Here is a 23,718-nt window from a genome sequence, read left to right on the forward strand (position 1 = left end):
TGTGTCTCAAGGTGGTTACCTTGGAGAAACACAGGAATTATCTAAAGCATCCCAACTACATCAATACTTGTTGCGTTCTGTAGCTATGCAGTTAGGTTTCCCTGAATAGTACAGTAAGAGACGCTCTCTATTGAACGCCATAGTTCCTTTATGTCTTCTTTATACTAACACTGAAAACGTTGCATTATCCCTAGTTGATATAGTTCCACATGATCCGTTTCATTAAGGTATGTTATCATTTGTTGTGTTTCCCAGAGATAATAAGCCCCAGTTACCCTTGGTGCACTGGTACCAACACTGGAAGTGGAACGAGATGTTGTGTACATGTCATGCACTTAGGTTTTATTCTGTGTATCTGTATTATGTGTGCGTTTACTCTCCTCCTGTTCCCTCACCCTGTAAATGACAGGTAGATGCATGATTGAGTGGCTAATCTGAATTCGCAACTTTCGTATGTGTAGGGAGCCTTCAGCTTGGGGTAACAGTTTTTCCAACTTGTAGGGTGTGGCGAGTAGTTCAGAGAGGTAGTCTATATCAACTGTGCATACACTTGCTGGGGAATTGGTACCACTAGCTTTCGTGGTTTTTCCGTCTGACCAATTACATGCCACATCCTCACCTAACACTGGGAGTGTACACCAGTGTATCCGTGGATAGCTGTAAAGGCAATTTTCGGAGTATCCCAAGGAAGTATGATAGGATCATTATTGTATACAATGTATACAATTAATGAAGTAGAAAGCGTCGCATGTTCTGGAAAACTGATCATAGATGATGCGGTTGTCTATAACGAAGTAGCAACGCCAGAAGACAGTTTGGATTTGCAGAATGACCTGCAGAGGATGGATGAATGGTGCAGGCTCTGGCAGTCGATCTTGAACGTAAATAAATGTAACGTATTGCGCTTACATAAGAAAAGAAAGCCACTACTGTATAACCACACTATTGATGAAAAATTGCTGGATACGTCTACCGTAAAATACCTAGCGACTTTAAGCAGAATGATAACATAAAACAAATAGGAAAAGCAGATGCCGGATTGGGATTCATAGGAAGAATCTTAAAGAAATTTAACTCATCCTATAAAGCGCATGTTCCACGAATTCTTGGGTATTGTTCATCAATATGGGATCCTTACCAGGTAGGACTCATAGAAGAGAGAGAGAGAAGATCCAACGAAGAGCAGCGCGTTTCGTCACGGAATCGTTTAGCTAGCGTGAGAGTGTCACCAATATGCTGAACGAACTCCATGGCAGGCGTTACAAGAGAGGTCTTGTGCATCAAGGAGAGGTTTACCACTGAATTTTCGAGAGAGCACTTTTCAGTAAGAGTTGGATACCATATGACATTCTCCCACATACTTCTTGCCTAATGGCCACGAAAAGAAAATTCAAGAAATTAGAGCCAATACAGGGGATTACCAACAAGCATTCTTCCCACGTTTCATTCGAGAGTGGAGCAGGGTAGGGGGATCAGTTAGTGGTACATGTGCAACACACATGAGGTGCCTTGCGCTGTATGATGTAGATGTAGAAGTAACGTGATCTATTTTGGTTTGTGGACAACAATTCAGATAACAATAATCCTATGGCAACTTTGATGAAGCAGCTGGGCAAGCTTTGTAGGCTGACTGCTACAGGAAACACTGAACGTGGGACAAGCAGCTAAAAGTCCTTCCAAACTATCATGAATGTTTTACCAAATAAGTCAACTATGTTACCACCACCCTTAGTTTCATGACATAAGGAACCTCCCAATATGGTTAAGGAGACAGACCTTTGGCCAAAGTAACCTCAGTTATGTCAGGCACTTATCTTCGACGCGCTCTAAGGTTCCTTGTCACGGTCCGCGCGGCTGTCCCCGTCGGGGGTTCGAGTCCTCCCTCGGGCATGGGTATGTGTGCTGTCCTTAGCGTAAGTTAGTTTAAGCTAGATTAAGTAGTGCGTAAGCTTAGGGACCGATGACATCAGCAGTTTGGTCCCATAAGATCTTACCACAAATTTCCTACCACTTATCTTCGACACTGCATTATAAAATTTAAAACGAGCACAAAGCTCATAAGGAAATAAAATAAGAATGTTAAGAAGATTGTGTTTCATGTATGGCAAAAGGTAATTGAACATTCTCATAGGCTATCTAATAAGTGCACGGATTACTGCAAGAAATTTAGCAGTGTTATGAATGGGCCATATCGAGTTCAGAGAGTTCACACATTCTATTGCCATCGAAGTGGAAATGATATGGACATGAAAATCGTGTGGACTGAACCACATATCCATTGCATAGCTTTTAATTGAGAGGTGATGAAAGGAACAAGAGAACGTAGCCGGCCGGAGTGGCCGTGCGGTTTTAGGCGCTACAGTCTGGAGCTGCAGGTTCGAATCCTGCCTCGGGCATGGATGTGTGTGATCCACAGTTCATATCCATAGTTAAACTGTTACACAAGTGACTAGCAGAGAAAGGAAAATCAAGGCAGTGTATGATGTTGCATTACAAACAACTTTGACCAGTCAGAACTTTAATTTTTTGACATTAAATATTTTATAACAATTCATACTAACTTTTCAATATGTATATTTAGCTAACAATGAGACTACTTCTTGTTTATTTCCTGTATTCATTACCAAAATTCGAAGTATCTATTTGATGATGAAAACAAATATTTTCATTACACCAGGCACACTTGAAAAAAAAGTAAATACAAGTTTTATTTACACATAACTGTAATTGAATAATAAATGGTCATGTCTGTTGTTTTGCATATTGTGCTGCACACCTCACATACTTGATCACAATCGTAAAAAGTGGTGATGCAAACTAACAATGCAGAAATGTCTGAAGCTTAGGAATACTGTTCCACTGATAACCCTGAAATGACAAACAGCAACTGGAAATCATGTTGACCAATAGCTATCTGGAAGTGCTTTACATGGTGGAAAAATTTTTGTATTGAGGGGTTGAATCACATTATTAGTTCAGGGTGGAATCCAAATTATATTGACAGTATGTTTTTTGTACTCCTGAAGAAAGAGATGTGGTCATATGTAGTGGGGTAATCTGTGTTCTGAAAAATTTTGTTAGTGCTGGTTGCATACATTTAGGGGCAAACTTGATTCATTTATGAGCCTCTCCCCCACCCTTTAACCTGTTGTTCTGCCAAGTGGTTTATTTGCCCCTCAGAGTTGATTTAGGACCCTCTAGCGATAATCTGTCCTTCCAAGAAACATCCCACCCTTTCCCATCCTCTTCCCTACTCCTCTGGAAATCTCCAACTCTGTCCCCCCCCCCCCCTTCACTGATACAAGTAGACCTTTTATATCAATGTAACTAACTGATGTCCACCCCTGGTAGCTGAGTGGACAGTGCGTCTGGAAATCATATTGTCCAATAGTTATCTGAAATTGCTTTACATGGCGGAAAAATTTTTGTATTGAGAGGTTTAATCACCTTATTAGTTCAGGGTGGAATCCAAATTATACTGACAGTATTTTTGTAATCCTCCTGAAGAAAGAGAACTAAATCACTAAATTAATTAAGCCCTCCCCCTCTGGTAAACCTTCCAACCCTCCCCTCCCATCCCCCAGCCTGCCCTCCTCTCCCATCCCCCAGCCCCCCTCCCTGCTCTCATCTGGAAATTGGTGGGTATGTGCTGGAGAAGAAGGATCTCACGGCAGGAAATTCAATTACATAGCAAAGGATATAATGTTTATTTATAAAATTCAATTTGTGGGGCTTGGATCTCTCTTGCTGATCATTCTCTGCGGTACTGGAAAATGCAGGTCTTGTAAAATACATCAAAAAGAAGTAATGAAATATATAGCTTTCTTCCAATCTTGCAAGGGACACTGTCAACATGTCTCACTGCAGGTAATTACACTGTTAATATTCTTTCACACTGACCGCAGGGCATTGTGCTCCTATGCTCTGACTGTGTAGTCAGGTCAGCGACTTCGCGTGTTCCCACATGCAGAGGTTGCACTACACCTGCTCGGGCCTCATGACTGCTGTCACCTGCACCATGCACCAGCTACCTTGTGCAGTGTGCACACTGGAAGTTATGCTAATTCCCAAACAAAAGCTTCACATGATGGCAACCTTCTGATATTGGTACCTGAGAAATTCTGGTCGAAACACATGCTCGCTCTCCCTCCCTCCCTCCCTCTCTCTCTCTCTCTCTCTCTCTCTCTCTCTCTCTCTCTCTCTCTCTCTCTCTCAAGTGATGCTTCCTATTTGTGTGAACCAGTGTATGCAAACACACACAGACCAAGATGTCTCACACCCCCCACCCCCTCTCCCCTGTGCTAGAACACAGGTTACCCCACAACTGTTATGTCCAGGTCAAGAGGCCAACAATAGCAGTGAACTATTCTTTGCAAACAGTAAGAAGACATTTTGGGTTTAACATTAAAAATTGTTGGCTCCCATTTCTCCAGATTTTTCTATGTCGATTACAAAACTTTTACAAATAAACAGTCCTGTTTTTAAATTTTTGCTCATAATTTGCCTTGATGTTCCTGAAAACAGAGATAAAGTTTCGGAAACAATAGTCCACAGACACTTTTCACTGGCACTGTTGTATGTGAATGTGTCATAGCATTCATCGACTGTACAAGCGACTCTGTCTTTTTTTCACTCAAAATGATCAAGTGCGATATGCAAAAAACTTGACTGGTTGGCTTTATATATAGCTTTTAGGGAATAATCAGAAGCTTCATCTTCGCATCAGCTACAAACTTCTCTATGGTATTATCTATTAATGTCATCTCCTCTACCTATTTGCTTGAGGTAATCCTCATAATTTTTTGGCTTTATAGTCCGTATAATTTTCTGAACTTACTTAACCACGTCTAAGAACTTGGGATTCAGTTATGTTCATCTCTCTTGGAGTTCAGAGCTCCAACTTTCGTAGAACTCCCTTGGTAATGGTCCATTGACTCGCACAAGCAGTACTAAATCTTTCAAGTAGTTCTTCTTGCACACTTTTGCGGGTTTCATTTTGGTGCACATTTCGTACTTCGTGTAAATCTCTCTGCCGTTTATATAATTCATTCAGATTTTACGAAACGAAACTGGCTTTGCAAATTTCGTTTCCTTCCTCTGTTGAACCAAAAATTCACAACTGTTTCTTTGGAACTCAAAGTTATTACTGTATATGTTTTCTTTGGTCCAGGAAGGTACTCTGTTCTTGTTCTGAACCTTAATTAGCACAACGATGATCGTTCAAGCCACAGTCCATGGAAGTGTACGAGTGATTTCCTATTTCTTCTAATGTTTCAAAAATTTCTAATGAAATGTCGATATCATTGGAATGAGTGCCCAAGAAGGTAAGCAATAAATAATTCGTATGTAGGTCTACAGCAGAAGTAGGTGACTTCGACTGCATACCATGCTCTTCACATTTTATCTTTACAATTTTTGAAAACATTTACTGTATTCCCCATTACAATGAAACTCTGGAACTTGCCCAAAGACAGAGGTTGTTAGCAAGCACATGCAGAGAAACAACAAAGAAAATTAATTCAGTTTCATCTCCATTTTTAGCACTTAGCGATACTGCAAAGGCAACTGCTAATCATTATGGATATTAAATGTATTGCAAATTCGAGCGAATAGTAACGGTGAACAATTTTTGTGCCGTGTTATCTGTTCACTAATGTGCCTGTCGTGTGGCGGATGGGCTGTCTGCTACAGCTGTGGAAGGGGTGTGCACTTCTCCAGCCACATGGTAGGCCTGTAAAAAAAAAATAAAATAAAAAAAATTCAAAGCAGGTTTCGATATGTAGGAGACGACAGATGTCTTGTAAGTGGAGACAGTGTTAAGACCCAGCGGACTGCACAAGCTCTCGAATAACAGTCGTCTGCAGCGGACCCAAAGCCTGTTGGCCCACTACGAACAGGCCGAGGGACGGCAACTTAAGGGGGGAGGTATTGTTTGCTCTGAACTCATTTCAACCTATTACGCTTTAAAATGACCGAGCTTACAAACGACAAAAAATTTTAGTATTGTCAAACAACTTGCTAGTTTAATCAAGCCTTAAGAACAAAATTCGACAATAAAAGCTTGAAAATATAGTAGTTTACTTGGTCACTGAATGGAAATTTAACAGTGGGTTTCTGCCTGGTATCATCTTCATGATTGTTCAAAATATTTTGAACTAAGCTGTCAGGACGGCAGTCTACAATACAATGTTTGAAATATTATTATTCCTAGAATGTTGTTGGCTTCTACTTAATCTTACCATATTTTCCCCGCGAAAATACCGAGACCCCCGAAAAACTGTGATAAACTAATAAGCAGTTTCTGAAATACTGTAACATGTATGGGCCTCAGTATTTAAACCCGACTCTACTTAAATTTCTTGTAGAAATTACTGGGAATACCAAGCCAACCCTCCATTGCTGTAATTAATTTGAAAGCTCTGTGGTTTTCAGTATCTGAGCTTTGATTTAATGACACCATTTTAACAAACTATGTTTTACACTCTTAAACACGTTTATACGAAAACAACATACGCAGTGTATCTAATAATGTATGAAATATACTTCACAACAATTTAAAAGTTTTATTTATTTTTTAGTTACTTACTTTTTTTTGGCAAAAAAGGAGAAGAAACCAACTTTCGTTTGTCTCATTTATTGCGCTGCAGCCTGATCGATATCAAAGTTCCTCCTCTATGCAATTGAATAGTACGTGTCGTTGTAAATTTTATATTAAACTTCTTCACTAAGCTTTTTGTCTTCGAGGAAAGGCTATTTTTGTTTTGTGTTGGAACAAAAGGTGCATTTGCGTGTAAACATAACAGCAATGGTTCAAATGGCTCTGAACACTATGGGACTTAACATCTTAGATCATCAGTCGCCTAGAACTTAGAACTAATTAAACCTAACTAACCTAAGGACATCACACAACACCCAGCCATCACGAGACAGAGAAAATCCCTGACCCCGCCGGGAATCGAACCCGGGAACCCGCATAACAGCAATGTTCACACAAAAGACAACAAATTAACTGCCGACAAGACAACTTAAACTTTATAGTCTGTGTTCTGTGCCCACAGAAACTGCCAAAATGCTATGAGTGGGATAAGACTCGAACCAGCACACCTCATTGCAAGAAACTGCAAAAATTATTTTCTTTTTAAATTAGAAAGACAGTGTCAAGAATATTCAGAACATATTTCCGTCCCAGCTAAAATTCCGGCGACGTGGGAAACAGAAGACAAATAAGGGACTGTCCCGATTTCTTTACGAGACGAATTCCAGCCGGCAGGTATGCTTCTACTGTTCACTGACAACAGAGAAGCATGCGGCAATGAAATTACATTAGTCTGCATTGTCGTTCCTTCATATTACAGTTACGTCGAGTAATCCGAGCTGATCAGTTCATTGCTCCGTGTTTAAAGGAACGAGCACACTGAACGATATGGAAGCCCAGGGCAGGGACACACAAGTTATCTTTCTTCAACAATCTGTGATGAAATAATAGAGCTTCTTTCTGAAAGAATAAAAAGATTTAGCTCAGGTGCGGTGTAGTACGATTGGAACTGGATACAGTGTTTCTTTCTTTCCTTTTACAAATTTTTTAAATTTTGTTTTGACTGTTGGTTGACAATTGTGTAAGTGCCTTAACAAGAATAACAGTGAAAAAAAGCAAACATGAAAAATTAAGTGGGGTAGCATTAAGGAAATTATCAAAGGAAAGGCGAGAACGAGGCACCAATGTTCTAAAAACGCTTGGCAGAATAGATAAATTTATAGCAAAATATGTTGCAGGTTCGACTTCGCGTTCAAGGCTGACACTGCAGCTGTTGTAAAAAAAGTAAATACAGACGAAACAAAAGTTGAAAATGAAGAAAATTAAATTGTTCCTGATTTCGAGTTTCACGAAAAACTAAGTATCTAATCAGACATTACAAAAAGAAATAACTTCTTTAGGGACGATCCTGCAGAATGGTGTGTCAATGAATCAACAACGTGGCATTAATCAAAATTGTAACAGTGATTTTTCTAATTCAAGAAGATCAACTGGCGATAAAACCACATATTTGAACAAAAATGTATTTTACCGTAAACTGTAAATGGTGAATCAACTTCGCGTGATTTTCTACTAAGCTCCTGTAGCACTAGTGCTGTTTTTTGTGCACAATGTAAATTGTTCGGAGGTAAGGCCCCGATTGCTATTAATGGTACTGCAGATTGGAAAAATATTTCTAATATTTTATCTGATCATGAGAACTCTCTTGAACACAAAAATTATGAGTAATCACTCTTAACAAGAAAAAAGTCACTTGGAACAATAGATAACCATTTCGAGTCATATGTTGAGACAGAAAAATGTACTGGCACAGTGTGTTGAAAAGGGTGTTTGCAATAGTGAAGAAGCTAACAAGTCGTGCGCTTCCCCTACGTGGACACGTTGAAAAATTCCAATCATTATATAATGGTCAATTTATGATGTCTTTTGACTTATAGTCGAGTTTGATCCTTTTCTCGCAGAGCACATTGAACGATATGGAAGCCCAGGGCAGGGACATACAAGTTCTCTTTCTTCAACAATCTGTGATGAAATAATAGAGCTTCTTTCTGAAAGAATAAAAAGATTTAGCATAAGTGATGTAAAACAAGCCAAATATTTTTCTATAATAGTAGATTCTACTGCGGACATTTCACATATTGATCAGTTATCTTTCATATTGAGATATGTGAACGATTCTATTTTTTCCAAACCCGGGATACAAGGTTGAAAACTTAGCTGAGGCCGTACTTAAAGTCGTGTCTACAAGTTCCATTGATATTACTGACCGTAGAGGCCAGTCATATGACAACGAAAGTAATATATCAGAAACCTACACTGGTTTGCAGGCAAGCATTAAAGAACGAAATCCGAAAGCGTATTATGTGCCTTGTGCAACACATTCATTGAATTTAGTCGGCACTATGTTGCAAGCTGTTGTCGGGAAGTATGTTCATTTTTCAGTGTAGTGCAAAACCTTAATAATTTTTTTCTCTGCTTCTACACAGTGCTGCAATAAACCACTTTCTTTCATGAAACGAGGAAGCAGAACGGCAAAAAGTTTATCAAAAACACGTTGGTGAGCAAGAGAGGAAGTGTGTGTAAGTCTATATGAAAACTGGAAGGGCGTTATCAATGCCCTCACAGATATTGCCAATAATACGTTTGAAAAACCACTTGTGAGAAAGGAGGCTTCAGCTTTATTGAATAAACTCAGCAGACTAGAAACAGTATCCATGATGACAGTTTGGAAGGACATACTCCAGAGATTTAATAGTGTAAATCTGAAATCACAAAGTGTAAAAAATTGATACTAAAATAGTGCATGAATGATATGAATCACTTGTAGGATTTATTGAATATATTCGTGACATGTTCGACTATTATGAAAATAGATCTATGGAGATTGTGACTGATATAGACTATGAATGAAACTATAAAAGACCACGAAAACGCAAACTTCATGATGACGAAGGCAAGGGAAAAATTTAGAGTCGCCACATTTCTCCCAGTACTCGACAGCTTGAAAGCCGAATTAGAGAGGGGGAAGGAAAGCTATAGAACACTGTTGGACTGCTTCACAGTTTTCAGTAACCTTAAGAACAGTCAACCTGACGATATTGCTGAACGTGCAGCAAAACTCTTTTATTATAACTTAGAGAACATTCATTCGGTTTACAAACTACGTATTAGATGTTTATTTTACAGTTTCCGATGGCAGAACGAGAAACTAGACCGCGTTTACGTGCAGATGTGACCGAAGGCGCCCGACAATACTAAACAGTACCCGAATGACCCAGGCCGCTCGGCGCTGTACAGTTAAGTCTTACTGATACTGTAGTATATTACAGCTGTTCAGCCCTTACATAGATTAAAGGTATTGTGTACACTTATTACGCAGTATCTAGCTACACAGACCCTAATGATATGCACGTTAACTATTAGATTATAAAACAAATTTGATTTTTCCACACTAGTCTGTACAATTATGAATAGCAAATCCAGTTCTGTTTTTGCTCGTCTGTATTTAGTTATTAGTTCGTGCACCGAAATCTCTATTTCATTTCCATTTCTTACGCTTTCCTATAGATTCACGTATTAACACCGAACGTGTTTTTTTTTTTATCTGCGACACATTCAAATTATTAGATCGTAAAACGGCATCTCTGTAAAAGTACGTATTAATTTCTAATTTATGAGAAGTTCGCTTCAGTTTTTAGATCGTAAGATAATTTTTTTTATTTTCATTTTCAACGATTTTGTGTAAAAGAACATATTAAAAGTGAATGTATAACAAAAATCCGTTGTCTCCTGCACGCTGTGCTGAATTTTTAGGCCATAAAAGAAAAGCTATTTTCCTTGTGTTCGTTTCTGTTGTCTTTCGACAGAAGAATGTGTTAAGACAATGCAGGTTTGTTTTATCTGTGGCGTACACCAAATACAGTTCAGGAACCATATTACATTTTGATTCAGCGCGACTAGACCGCTGATGATTCCTTCACATCAACGAATAGCAGAGTACGGAAACAGCTTACAGCACTACCATCCAGAACGGCAATTGTGAAATGATCGGGTAATAGTTATTATTTGAAACATGTTTTTTTCGGGGGGGGGGGGGGGGGGTCGTATATAATTTGGTGTGCCTAGGGGCTCAAAATTTTTTAATGCCTCTGCCCAAAGCAAGTGTATTCTGACGTCTCTCTACAAAACTTAGCTGGTTCTGCCAGCATGAGAATCTCGCTGACCAATTGCAGCAGACCTTCTGTTTTCCTACCAATGATAATTTATTAAACAAGTTGAGTAATTTCCTACTCTTGTGTAGTTTCTCGCGGTTAACCAATAAGGTGTATTTCTCCTGTGGCGCAGGGACGAAGACAGAAAATCTCTGCCGCTACATGACAAATTTTTAGTCATGGCAAACCAAACGGCTTACATTTTCTCACGCATAGAAACTCACACTCCCTACTGAAATCATTACCATGATCCAACCAGAAAACTCCTTACCAAAATCTGAACAAACATTCCAGCTGCCTCTAGTGTGCTTAACGGCTGCTCTCACACTTCGTAAGTTCGTGTTTTCTCCTGTCTTCCAAATTCTTATCCTAGCTAAAAAGGATCCCTTTTCACTTCTTGCATAATGCATTTTTATGACACTCTGCTCGGTCTCATTCGAGGCTCCTACTGAGCTGGGATGGGAGACTTTCCTTCTCTGCTCTCTACCTGTGCGGAGAACGACTTTCAGCAGAAAACTTCAACTACTCCATTCCCCTAAGTGAAACTTCCGTTTCACAAGTCAGCTGAGAGCACCAAGGCTGCCAACATTACAATACTCTCTCACCACACCGAGAGGAAAGAGATACAGATATAATTAGAAACGCAATCATTGGCGATAGTGAATACTGCTTGCAGATTTTATGCAGCTTTAGAGATTTTACTTGACTGAATATTGGGATTTGCATATTAAATTACATGTGGAACAGTTTGGGAGTAAACTGCCACGTAACACACTACCACACTAATACACTACCCGAAGTCTCAACACAATAATGCTAGGTATAGCACAAGAATTCCTCTCCAAAACACTGGAAGAATGTGTCATTTCCCTTCAGCACCAACGAACTCGCAGACAGTGGCCATCGAGTTAGTACCGAGCGGAGTTTCACAGTTGAAAATAATTCGACGCTAATCACCAGCTATTCATGCTTCTCAGGTACCACATGGCATCATTCTAAACGAAGCCGCATGTGTTGTTAACAAAGCCTACCAATTTTATGGCGATTCAATCGTCCAGTTTCTGCTAGTTTCAAATCAATGGCTCTGGATGACAAAGGGTATTGTAGTGAGTCCATTACTCGGACATGGATATTAGGTCAGATGTAGATATGAATGTGGTGCGATGTTCATGGAACACAGTAGGGAAAACTCGTCCTGGTGTGACCAGACTTCGTCTACCAAAACTTTGAAGACACATGTGGCTTCATCGATATCACATTCGGTCCAACTTTGCGCCATTGTCGCATCCGAACGTCCTGCCTGCCTGGATACTGCGCCGTTACACCATCCGACTAGTGCATACGCGCAATGATGCCACTTTCAAACTCTGTTACATGCTGGTAATTTTCTTTCACTCAAGTACGCTGCGTTGTTGTTGGTACTTCACAAAGCTTGCTACCAATCTTACGCTTTGCTGTATGTCAGATCTGATAACATGACTGCGTGGTGAAAAGACTAATACGCTATGGTGGATGCTGCAGCATTCACGTATGATTGCAGGACTATTTACACATCCGCTGATGGTATGCATGTATACCGAATTGCATTTATATGGGAGCATTCCTTCTAGGTGTTCAGTATACAGGGTGTATAAAAAAGAATCATCTGATTTTTAAAAAATCATAACTATTACGTCATTTGAGATTTGTGCGTGAACAACGTACTATTTGAAAGAGCAAACTCTCGAGTTTTACATGGTTCCCGCTAGGTAGCAGCAGTGTGAGTCCACTTCAGTTCTAGTAAAAATGGTATCAGGACAACAGAAAGCGTTTTGTGGTCTGCGTTTTGTGCAATGCAGGTCAGTAATAACCGTTTAGCGTGGGGTCGACGTTTACACATGTAACCATACAAAATTCAGCTACTGCAAGCTCTTCGAGAAGGTGACAAACAACAATGTGTGGAGTTCTGTAATTTCGTTCTTGGCAAGATGGAGGATGACAGTTTTCTTCCACTCTTAGTGTTTAATGACGAGGCAACATTCCATTTAAATGGAAAGGTGAACCGTCGTAATGTGAGAATATGGAGTACGGAACAACCACATGTAGTTGTACGACATGAGAGGGAGTCTCCAAAATATGTGTTTTGTGCAGTTTCACGGGAAAAGGTGAATGGTCTATTTTTCTTCCCAGATAATGCTGTTACAGGAAGCACATATCTCGATTGCTTAAGAACTTTCTTTTCTCACAGTTTTTGACTGATTCTAACTACCTCATTTACCAACATGATGTGGGAATTTTTAAATCAAACGATTACTGAACGATGGATCAGTCACACTAGACCAAATGATCAGCCTTACATTACTGGCCTCCAAGGTCACCACACGTGACTGTACGTGATTATTTCTTGTGGGATTTTATAAAAGACTCTGTTTATGGGCCTCCGTTACCAACAACAATAAATCAACTGAGACATCGCGTAAGAGCAGCTGTGGAAGCTGTAACTCAAGGTATGCTCTCTGCAGTGTGGGAATAATTTGAATATCGCATTGACATATGCCGTGCATCTCAAGGGGGCATATTGAACACCTATGGAAAGATATGAAAAACAATTTGAGTTTCCCGTTCATTGAAAAACAAAATTCATTGTATACGTCTATTAGTTTCAGAAATATAGACGTGCCAAATCGGATGATTCTTTTTGATACACCCTGTATTTGTCAGCGTCTGCAAATTACATTTATTCTCATCTATAAAAAGAATTTGGCCCTCGAAAGCCGTATTATTCCCATGTTGTTCCTAAGAAACAGTAACCTTATATAGTCTTACTGAGATGAGCAATGTACCCAATAAATGTATCCTCAGCGTTTGAATACCTCTCTTACTCTTCGATGTGGCATAGATGAGTTGATGCATACCAACTGGGTAGCAGTTTCAGAAGATGCATTACTGGGGTACGTACCTCTGATTAGCGTGGGTGACTGTGTCGTTTCCTTCCTACAAGTTTATTCGCACGACCAGTTCATAATGTTCTGTACATTTGCATGGCGTCTTCCTAAAACTCTAAAAACCTTCGACTTCCTGATAAATCTATGGGCGAATCCTGAGTTACATTGTTGTCTCCTTCCTTTTTGGTCTATTTCTACTATATTATGTGCATTTACATAACCCAGCCAAATTCTGAAAATCGAACAGGTAACAGTTTCTGTGTAAATTATAGAACTTTCCCCTTATGTGCTATTTTCCTCATCCACATCTTGTTTATTAACACATTTATCCACGGCCTTCACCAAGTTACAGAACGAAGTGGTACTGTGACTTCTACGATACTTGCAATATGTCAAACTGCTTGCACTCACAAAAGAAGGCGAAGCCTGTGAGTGAGAAGTACAGATGGGGTGTGGAATATTAACTGAAATACAGAAGTATCCATGACCAGCCACTTAATTCTTCATTAACCATTTACGAAAAATATACCATCATCCTGAAACATGTCTTCTATTAGCGACGGCTTCTTTCACAAGCACATAAGCGTGCAGCTTGCCAGTTCGTTGTTTTTCCAAAGTGGCTGCCGCATGATCTCTGAGGGGTCGCCCGTGCCTTCCGAAAGCCAGTCGGAGACCTGGCCACGAATTTTTCGCTAGATGAGAGTTGGGCTAGATGGAAGCAGCACTCTGGACTAAGTTTTTGATTTGTGCGGACGCTGGTGTGCAGTTTCAGCATGCTGATACATACATGTGGATGGGATCATTGCATGCTCTCGGTTCAAACCACTGTTCCCACGCTTGTTTCAGTTGCCTTTCTTGCAGTACGTATTGTTTTTCGAGTCACGCTCACGTGGAGTAATTTCATGCATAGTGTATTTGTTCAAATTGGAATGGGAATCAGCGTTTCTTTGTGATCGGTTAGGAAACATGAGCCCCTGTGGCTAATTATACCCAGTTACGCTTCGCACATCCGTGAGTATTTGTCGCATTCAGTATCTCTGTCTGGCTGTCTGTCTGTCTGTCTCTCTCTCTCTACCTCTCTCTCTCTTCTTCTTCTTCTTCTTCTTCTTCTCTCAAGACTATTAGTAAGCATATTGCTTTGGCCATGTTAGTTCTTGATTGAGTTGTAAAACTAGAGGTTTGGTGGCTTTTATGCAATCCTTGAGAAAGTTGGTAATCGCCTATTTGAGGCTGCCTATCTTGTAATGAAAGCTGTTGAATATTATATCATCTTTCTAAAATAATCAGTATTAATATTTTCACTATACTACAAAGCAGCAGAGTACCTGCCATTGCCTGGATATGCATTTATTCGAGTCTTCTATTCATCTGTTCCTTCCCCCACTCTCTGTCCATCTCCTCCTTCCACGTCCTCAATCCATCTCCGCTTCCTCCTTCTCTATGCTCAAATGGCTCTGAGCACTATGGGACTTAACATCTATGGTCATCAGTCCCCTAGAACTTAGAACTACTTAAACCTAACTAACCTAAAGACATCACACAACACCCAGTCATCACGAGGCAGAGAAAATCCCTGACCCCGCCGGGAATCGAACCTGGGAACCCGGATGTCCATCTGCCCCTCTCCCCTCTGACCATCTGCTCCTTCTGCCCCTGTCCATCTCCTCTTCACCCCCTCTAAGTCCATCTCCTTCTCCTCCTCTCTCTCTCCATCTCCCCTTCCTCCTCCTCCTCCTCCTCCTCCTAGTCCTCCTCCCCTCTCTGCCCATCTCCCCCTATTCTCTTTCCCTGTCCATTTCCTTTTCCCCTTCTCTCTGTTCATCTCCGCATCCTCTCTGTAGCTGTCCATCTTTTCCTCCCCCTGTCTGTGTCGATTTCCTCCTTTTACCATTCTCTGTCCATCTACTCCTTTCCCTTTTGTTCATCTTCTCCTCATCCCCCCCTAAATCTGTCTCCTCCTTACACATCTCTCCATTCATCTCCCCCTCTGCCCCTCTCTCTGTCCATCTCGCCCTCTTCCCTTTCTGTCAGTTCCCCCTCCCTCTCACTCTGTTCTTCTTATTTTTTATCGTCGCCTTGTCCCACGTCACGTAGGGTCAGCGTTGTTCTTCTGGATCCTTCTCCTCCATAGTAATTTATCCATTGCCTCTTCCTTCTTCCATCCTTTCTCCCTTAGGTCACCGGATATCTTATCCTTCCACCTCATCTTCGGCCTTCCTCTCCTTCTCGCTCCTTCAATCATTATATCTTCAACTCTGTTTCCGATATACTCTTCCCCTTTTCTCTGTAAGTGTGTGTACCACCTTAGTCTGCTCTCTTGTATCTTTTTCCCCATGGGTCCCACTTTCACAGCTCCTCTAACAAATTCATTTCTAATCCTATCCTTCCTTGTTTCTCATACATCCACCTTAGCATCCTCATTTCCGCCACTTCCATCTTCCTTTCCTGGGCTACTGTGACCGGCCATGTCTCTGCCCCATATATCATAGCAGGCCTTACCACCGACTTGTACACTTTCCCTTTCAGCCCAATGCTCACCTTTTTGTCACACAACATTCCATTCATTTTCCTTCAGTTGTTCCAATTCCAATTTATTCGGTGTTGTATCTCGCTTTCCAGTCCCTGTCTCTCTGTATGTTCGACCCCAGGTATTTAAATTTGCAGACCGATTTCAGCTCATCATCCTGGATCTTGCAAGACCTCATCTGCATATCCTTCAGTGCTAAATATTCTGACTTTATCGTGCTAATTTTCATCCCACTCACTCTGTTATTATCTCCTCCTATTCCCTCCTCTCTCTTCATAATCACTCCTATCCCAATAGCAGGTAGCTGTTTCTTACTCCAACAATATTTCATTCCAGAAAGTAAAAAGCATGTGTGCCAAGTTTGGATGAAATCGATCCTGTGGCTTTGCCTGCGTACGCATATATCACACATATTTCACATATACGAGGGTTGGAACTTTAATAGTGGCAACTATTTATTTACAGCTCGTACAAAATATATACGTGTTTCAAAGTTTTACTGACCATCAAAGTAGTCACCAACATTGTGTATAACCCGTTGCCAGCGATGTGGAAGTCGTAGGAAACTCTTAGCAGTGCCAGTTATGTTGACAGTTCGAGCGCCGCGATCTATTGCCCGACGAATTTGTAGCAGTTCTGAAGCGAATGTCGTGAAGAGTTTCCTTCAATTTATAAATCGAGTTCAACTCGCGCGGGCTTAAGCCATGGGAGTGCAGTAGGTGGTACAGCACTTAGCAGCCCCATCAGTCAAACAAATCAGCAGCAGCTTGCACTGTACGTGCTCGAGCACTGTTCAGCAAAATGATGGTCAGGTCCTGCAGAAAGTGTCATCACTTCTGTCTCTAAGCTGGTCATAGGTAGTGTTCCAAAAATGAACAGCATAGAGACAGGTGAGATGAATGTGATGAAACTTTATACAGGACCTGACCATAATTTTGCAGGACAATGCTCAAGCACGTACAGTGCAAGCCGTTGCTGATTTGTTTGTCTAATGGGGCTGCTAAGTGCTATACCACCTACGGCACTCCCGTGACTTAAGTCCTCTTGAGTTCAACTCGATTTCTAAACTGAAGGAAACACTTCACGGCTTTCGCTTCAGAACTGCTGCAGTTTCGTCGGGCAATAGACCGCGCCGGTCAACTGTCAACACAACTGGTACAGCTAAGAGTATCCTACAACGTCCACATCGATGGCTTATACCCAATGCTGGTGACTACTTTGAAGGCCAGCAAGACTTTGAAACACGTATCTATTTCGTACGAGCTGTATGTAAATAGTTGCCACTATTAAAGTTCGAACCCTCGTATATCTCATATTTCACACGTATTTGTACACATATTACCCATGTAGCGAATTTCGCCCTACATTCCTGTTTTCACACATTCTTTATGACGTTGTTGTCTCTTGAACTAGGTGCTGTACAATGGTATAATTTTGTACGTACCTTCAACGGCACATGTGGATACTGCATGCGGAATGTATAGTGAGTAGTATCAGCAGGCCGGCCGGAGTGGCCGAGCGGTTCTAGGAGCTACAGTCTGGAACCACGCGACCGCTAAGGTCGAAGGTTCGAATCCTGCCTCAGGCATGGATGTGTGTGATGTCCGTAGGTTAGTTAGGTTTAAGTAGTTATAAGATCTAGGGGACTGATGACTTCAGAAGTTAACTCCCATAGTGCTCAGAGCCATTTGAACCAAGTATCAGCAGCAAAGAACTAATAGATTTAAATGTCATGCATGATGCAGCAGTTTTTCACGGACCTCAGTGCTTATCTCCTGAAGTGTGGTCCGCAGCTCGTAGTCTACTGGCTAGCGTTGCTACCTCTGGATCACGGGGTCCCCCTGCCAGGTTGGGGATTTTCTCTGCCTGGAGACTGGATGCTTATCATAATTCATGAAAAGTAGCGAGATTGGGCTGTGTTCAGAATGGGAAAGTGTACGGGTGCTGATGACCGCGCAGTTGAGCGCCGCACAAACCAAACACCATCATCCTGAACTGTGTGTCCTACAATAATATGATTTTGCTGGTACATTCAGTGGTAACTGTGAATACTATCTGCAAGCTGTGGCGCAAATACAGTTAGTAGTAAAGAAGAAATAAACTAAAACGTCATGCTTTACGAGGCAGTTTTGCTGCATAAACAGTGAAAATGTATTAAGCGATAAACATTTTTCCTTTCATAATTTTGTCTACACAGTCTAGATATAGCACGATTCTACTAGACAGCCAAATGCAGACCCATTACAAGGCCATTTCAACCTCTTTCAGGTGCTAGTAACTGTGTTATACCTCAGAACGCAGCAATCCCGTGCCCTCCTTTACAGTGATCGCTCAACAGGTGACGTTGTTCACTCTTACTATATATTCTACCTAGAGTGGTAGTAACACTAAAAGTGAACAACACGGCCGGCCTGGGTGGCCGAGAGATTCTAGGCGTTATAGTCTGGAACCGCGCCACCGCTACGGTAGCAGGTTCGAATCCTGCCTCGGGCATGGATGTGTGTGATGTCCTTAGTTTAGTTAGGTTTAAGTAGTTCTAAGTTCTAGGGGACTGATGACCTCAGAAGAACCTAACCTAACCTAACGGTCCCATAGTGCTCAGAGCCATTTGAACAATTTTTTTGAACAACACGAATACACTCTGGTGGCCGTTCTACTTGTCACAGAGAATTTCAACTTCAATAATTGACATACCTGCCGATGGTGTGTACGTGTGTGAACGTACATTAAGATCCGATCATGTCTCCTGACTGCTTGATTTTTTTTTAATTTCAGGCAGTATAGTACTTGCACAAGAGTGAAACATTTTACAACGATGAAGGGACAAACGCAAATCGCCAGAGTGTCTAGTGTTCGTTGGCTGAATGGAGCAGTACCTTTTTTAATGAATCCGTATTTAATAATTACATGAATGAGACTCGTACAACAACCTGTACGAGGTTCGCGAAGTGACAATGCAAATCATTCAGATAGGCCGTTACTTGGCTAATAATACGTATGTCTCGACGACAATGCATAAGCAAGTTAATCAGGCTATAAATGCACTCTAGCGATAACGGCTAGGGAGTGGCTAGACGTGATGCAAATGGGTTACACGAGGTCACGGTCATTTACTTGCCTGATAACTGCCGCGACCAAGCTGACTCTTCGTATCTAATGACCTAGCTGTAAACAGCAGATTGAGACAAAAGCGGAAAAAGCACTGATACCCAAGAAGCAGGATAAGATATTAAATTGTTTCAATTTATCCCAGAGGAAAGTTACTGCAGCTCGAGGGTAGCTCGAAGTTTTACAGATATCGAAAGTATCACTGTTAGAGAAGGATTACGCGGAAGCAGACAAATGATGTGAATCCGTTAAGAGACTTGCTGTTGATTGGGAAGACAGCGACTACTCATCTCCCCCTGGGTTGGGTGCTCTTTCGTCATGTGGAGCGCATGCAGTATCGAGCGAGAAAAACATACCAAAACATGTGTACATAAAAAATCCTTCGTTAAGATAGCAAATTTTATTTACTGATTAGCGGTTTCGGCTCATTGCCGAGCCATCTTCAGACCAGTTTAAAATTTTGTTCGGTTACACGGATTTGAAGGTGGCTTGGTAATGAGCCAAAATTTTCGAACTTGACGAAAGATTTTTATCCACACATATTTTAAATCAACAGAGTGCATGTCTCCCCCTGCTGACAACGTCAGAGAATAACAAGAAACATCGCAAGTGTGAATACAGAATAATCACGCACATAACTTGGTCTACAGAGAATCGGGGGAGTTTCTGATTTAGTTGCTTCTGATATGGAACAGGTTTTAGTGGTTGGGTAATCTGTGGTGGAGCTCATTAACACAAACATAAATCAGCTGTGGAGAAGAAAATGATCACGATTATAACCTAGAAACAGTAGCAGGAAAGCGGCGAGGCTCGCCGGATTTTCAAAAAAATTGTTCAAATGGCTCTGAGCACTATGGGACTTAACATCTATGGTCATCAGTCCCCAAGAACTTAGAACTGCTTAAACCTAACTAACCTAAGGACATCACACAACACCCAGTCATCACGAGGCAATGAAAATCCCTGACAACCCGGATTATCATGTGTTGTTTTCATTAGAGTTGAGGATGATGATGTTTGGTTTGTGGGGCGCTCAACTACGCGGTCATCAGCGCCAGTACTAAGTCCTAATTTTTTAACAGTCCAAGTTTTTTCACAGTCCAATCCTGACACTGTCACGAATGGTGCGGAAATGATGAGGACAACACAAACACCCAGTCCCTGGCATAGAAGATCTCCAACTTGGCCATGAAGCGAAACTGGGACCCTATGATCCAGAGGCAGCAACGCTAGCCACTAGACTACGAACTGCAGGCATGGGACTTCCTTGCAGATTAAAACTGTGTGCTGGACCGAGACTCGAACTCGGGACCTTTGCCTTTCACGGGCAAGTGCTCTACCAACTGAGCTACCCAAGCACGACTCACGTCCTGTCCTCACGGTAGGAGACGAGGTACTGGCAGAAGTAAAGCCGTGAGGACGGGGCGTGAGTCGTGCTTGGGTAGCTCAGTTGGCAGAGCACTTGCCCGCGAAAGGCAAAGGTCCCGAGTTCGAGTCTCGGTCCAGCACACAGTTTTAATCTGCAAGGAAGTCCCATGCCTGCAGTTCGTGGTCTAGTGGCTAGCGTTGTAGCTCAGTTGGCAGAGCACTTGCCCGCGAAAGGCAAAGGTCCCAAGTTCGAGTCTCGGTCCGGCACACAGTTTTAATCTGCCAGGAAGTTTCATATCAACGCACATTCCGCAGCAGAGTGAAAATCTCATTCTGCGGACATGAGGGTTGAGTATTACATCGTTTGTCGTACGTGGTTGTAAATTAGGCTCAACATCAAACGGCTCGTACACGTGCCATTGGTCATAAAATGACATCGTGATACATAATTGCAGACTAAATGAGAATAACTTGAATGGGCTATGGAACGATGGAAACCTGATGCTTGGTTAGATGAAATTCGCATCCTGTTACATCAAACAAGCAGGGTCCTAATAACCTTGTTGCTGAGCGTTGTAAATCCGCAAACAAACACACAGTTACATCGCGTAGAAAGTCTTGTTAGGATGGTTCAAATGTCTCTGAGCACTATGGGACTTAACATCGATGGTCATCGGTCCCCTAGAACTTAGAACTACTGAAACCTAACTAACCTAAGGACATCACACAACACCCAGCCATCACGAGGCAGAGAAAATCCCTGACCCCGCCGGGAATCGTACCCGGGAACCGGGGCGTGGGAAGCGAGAACGCTACCGCACGACCACGAGATGGGGGCTCTTGTTAGGATACTCGTAATCCAATAATATGTCTGATTGACTAATGCCGACGGAATATTTATAGGTTGTTCATGTAATTAATGTGCCATGGAAGCCATTCATGTGGATCTCACTGCAATCAATAGTTTTTAAGACAGCAGATGCATGATAGCTGTGGACCACATCAACATTACTTCTGACCCATTGTATCCATCCACAGTTAATATCCCAGCAGACATGACGTTTGCCTGGATGACATTCACACATCTCGAAAATCAGAATCATGCTAAAATGGTGGAAGCATATAATGATGACACGACATCTAACACAGATTGGATTTTAGCACCAATTTTTAGTTTTTTTTTCGTGACCTAAGCGTGTACATCAGGCGCTATAGCGCCTCTGCTTTCGTATCAAGGATTTTCTACAATCGATGGCACAGAATAATGAAGTTTTTGGACTGGTAGAGGCGAACCAACAGAGTATTTAGTTTCTGGTCACAGTTTTCCCACAGACCTGTGTATATTAAAAGTGTTTTCCATAAGGGTCCAAGGAGTTCTGCTATTCACCAGATGGCAATTGCGTCGTTTTCACAGTCACATTTGACTAATTCTTCATAGTTCAGAAAGATTTATACATTATATACGCAAAATATTCTTGTAAATCAGCATGTTGCTAAGAAAAACTCTATTAAAATCTCAAAAATAGCTCCTGAGATAAGCCTGGACATAAAAAGGTGCGAGCAGGGGATTTCAGTTTATATATGTAGGGAGAGAAAATTTAGTAAAATGTGTTTTATTTTCTTACCAGAACATGATTGTTGTTGTTGTTGTGGTCTTCAGTCCTGAGACTGGTTTGATGCAGCTCTCCATGCTACTCTATCCTGTGCAAGCTGCTTCATCTCCCAGTACCTACTGCAACCTACATCCTTCTGAATCTGCTTAGTGTACTCATCTCTCGGTCTCCCTCTACGATTTTTACCCTCCACACTGCCCTCCAATGCTAAATTGGTGATCCCTTGATGCCTCAAAACATGTCCTACCAACCGATCCCTTCTTCTAGTCAAGTTGTGCCACAAACTTCTCTTCTCCCCAATCCTGTTCAATACCTCCTCATTAGTTACGTGATCTATCCACCTTATCTTCAGTATTCTTCTGTAGCACCACATTTCGAAAGCTTCTATTCTCTTCTTGTCCAAACTAGTTATCGTCCATGTTTCACTTCCATACATGGCTACACTCCAAACAAATATTTTCAGAAATGACTTCCTGACACTTAAATCTATATTCGATGTTAACAAATTTCTCTTCTTCAGAAACGCTTTCCTTGCCATTGCCAGTCTACATTTTATATCCTCTCTACTTCGACCATCATCAGTTATTTTACTTCCTAAATAGCAAAACTCCTTTACTACTTTAAGTGTCTCATTTCCTAATCTAATTCCCTCAGCATCACCCGATTTAATTTGACTACATTCCATTATCCTCGTTTTGCTTTTGTTGATGTTCATCTTATATCCTCCTTTCAAGACACTGTCCATTCCGTTCAACTGCTCTTCCAAGTCCTTTGCCGTCTCTGACAGAATTACAATGTCATCGGCGAACCTCAAAGTTTTTACTTCGTCTCCATGAATTTTAATACCTACTCCAAATTTTTCTTTTGTTTCCTTTACTGCTTGCTCAATATACAGATTGAATAACATCGGGGAGAGGCTACAACCCTGTCTCACTCCTTTCCCAACCACTGCTTCCCTTTCATGCCCCTCGACTCTTATAACTGCCATCTGGTTTCTGTACAAATTGTAAATAGCCTTTCGCTCCCTGTATTTTACCCCTGCCACCTTTAGAATTTGAAAAAGAGTATTCCAGTCAACATTGTCAAAAGCTTTCTCTAAGTCTACAAATGCTAGAAACGTAGGTTTGCCTTTTCTTAATCTTTCTTCTAAGATAAGTCGTAAGGTCAGTATTGCCTCACGTGTTCCAACATTTCGACGGAATCCAAACTGATCCTCCCCGAGGTCCGCATCTACCAGTTTTTCCATTCGTCTGTAAAGAATTCGCGTTAGTATTTTGCAACTGTGACTTATTAAACTGATAGTTCGGTAATTTTCACATCTGTCAGCACCTGCTTTCTTTGGGATTGGAATTATTATATTCTTCTTGAAGTCTGAGGGTATTTGGCCTGTCTCATACATCTTGCTCACCAGCTGGTAGAGTTTTGTCATGAC

General features: G+C 41.4%; 1 non-coding gene across 1 annotated transcript; it reads right to left on the minus strand.

The window, feature by feature from the left end:
* Positions 1 to 20,589: 20,589 nt before the first annotated feature.
* On the minus strand, positions 20,590 to 20,664 carry Trnas-uga (transfer RNA serine (anticodon UGA)). Its single transcript has one exon. It is a non-coding gene; the product is annotated as a tRNA-Ser (tRNA).
* Positions 20,665 to 23,718: the final 3,054 nt, after the last annotated feature.

The sequence above is a fragment of the Schistocerca gregaria genome, chromosome X (assembly GCF_023897955.1).
Source record: "Schistocerca gregaria isolate iqSchGreg1 chromosome X, iqSchGreg1.2, whole genome shotgun sequence".
NCBI lineage: Eukaryota > Metazoa > Arthropoda > Insecta > Orthoptera > Acrididae > Schistocerca > Schistocerca gregaria.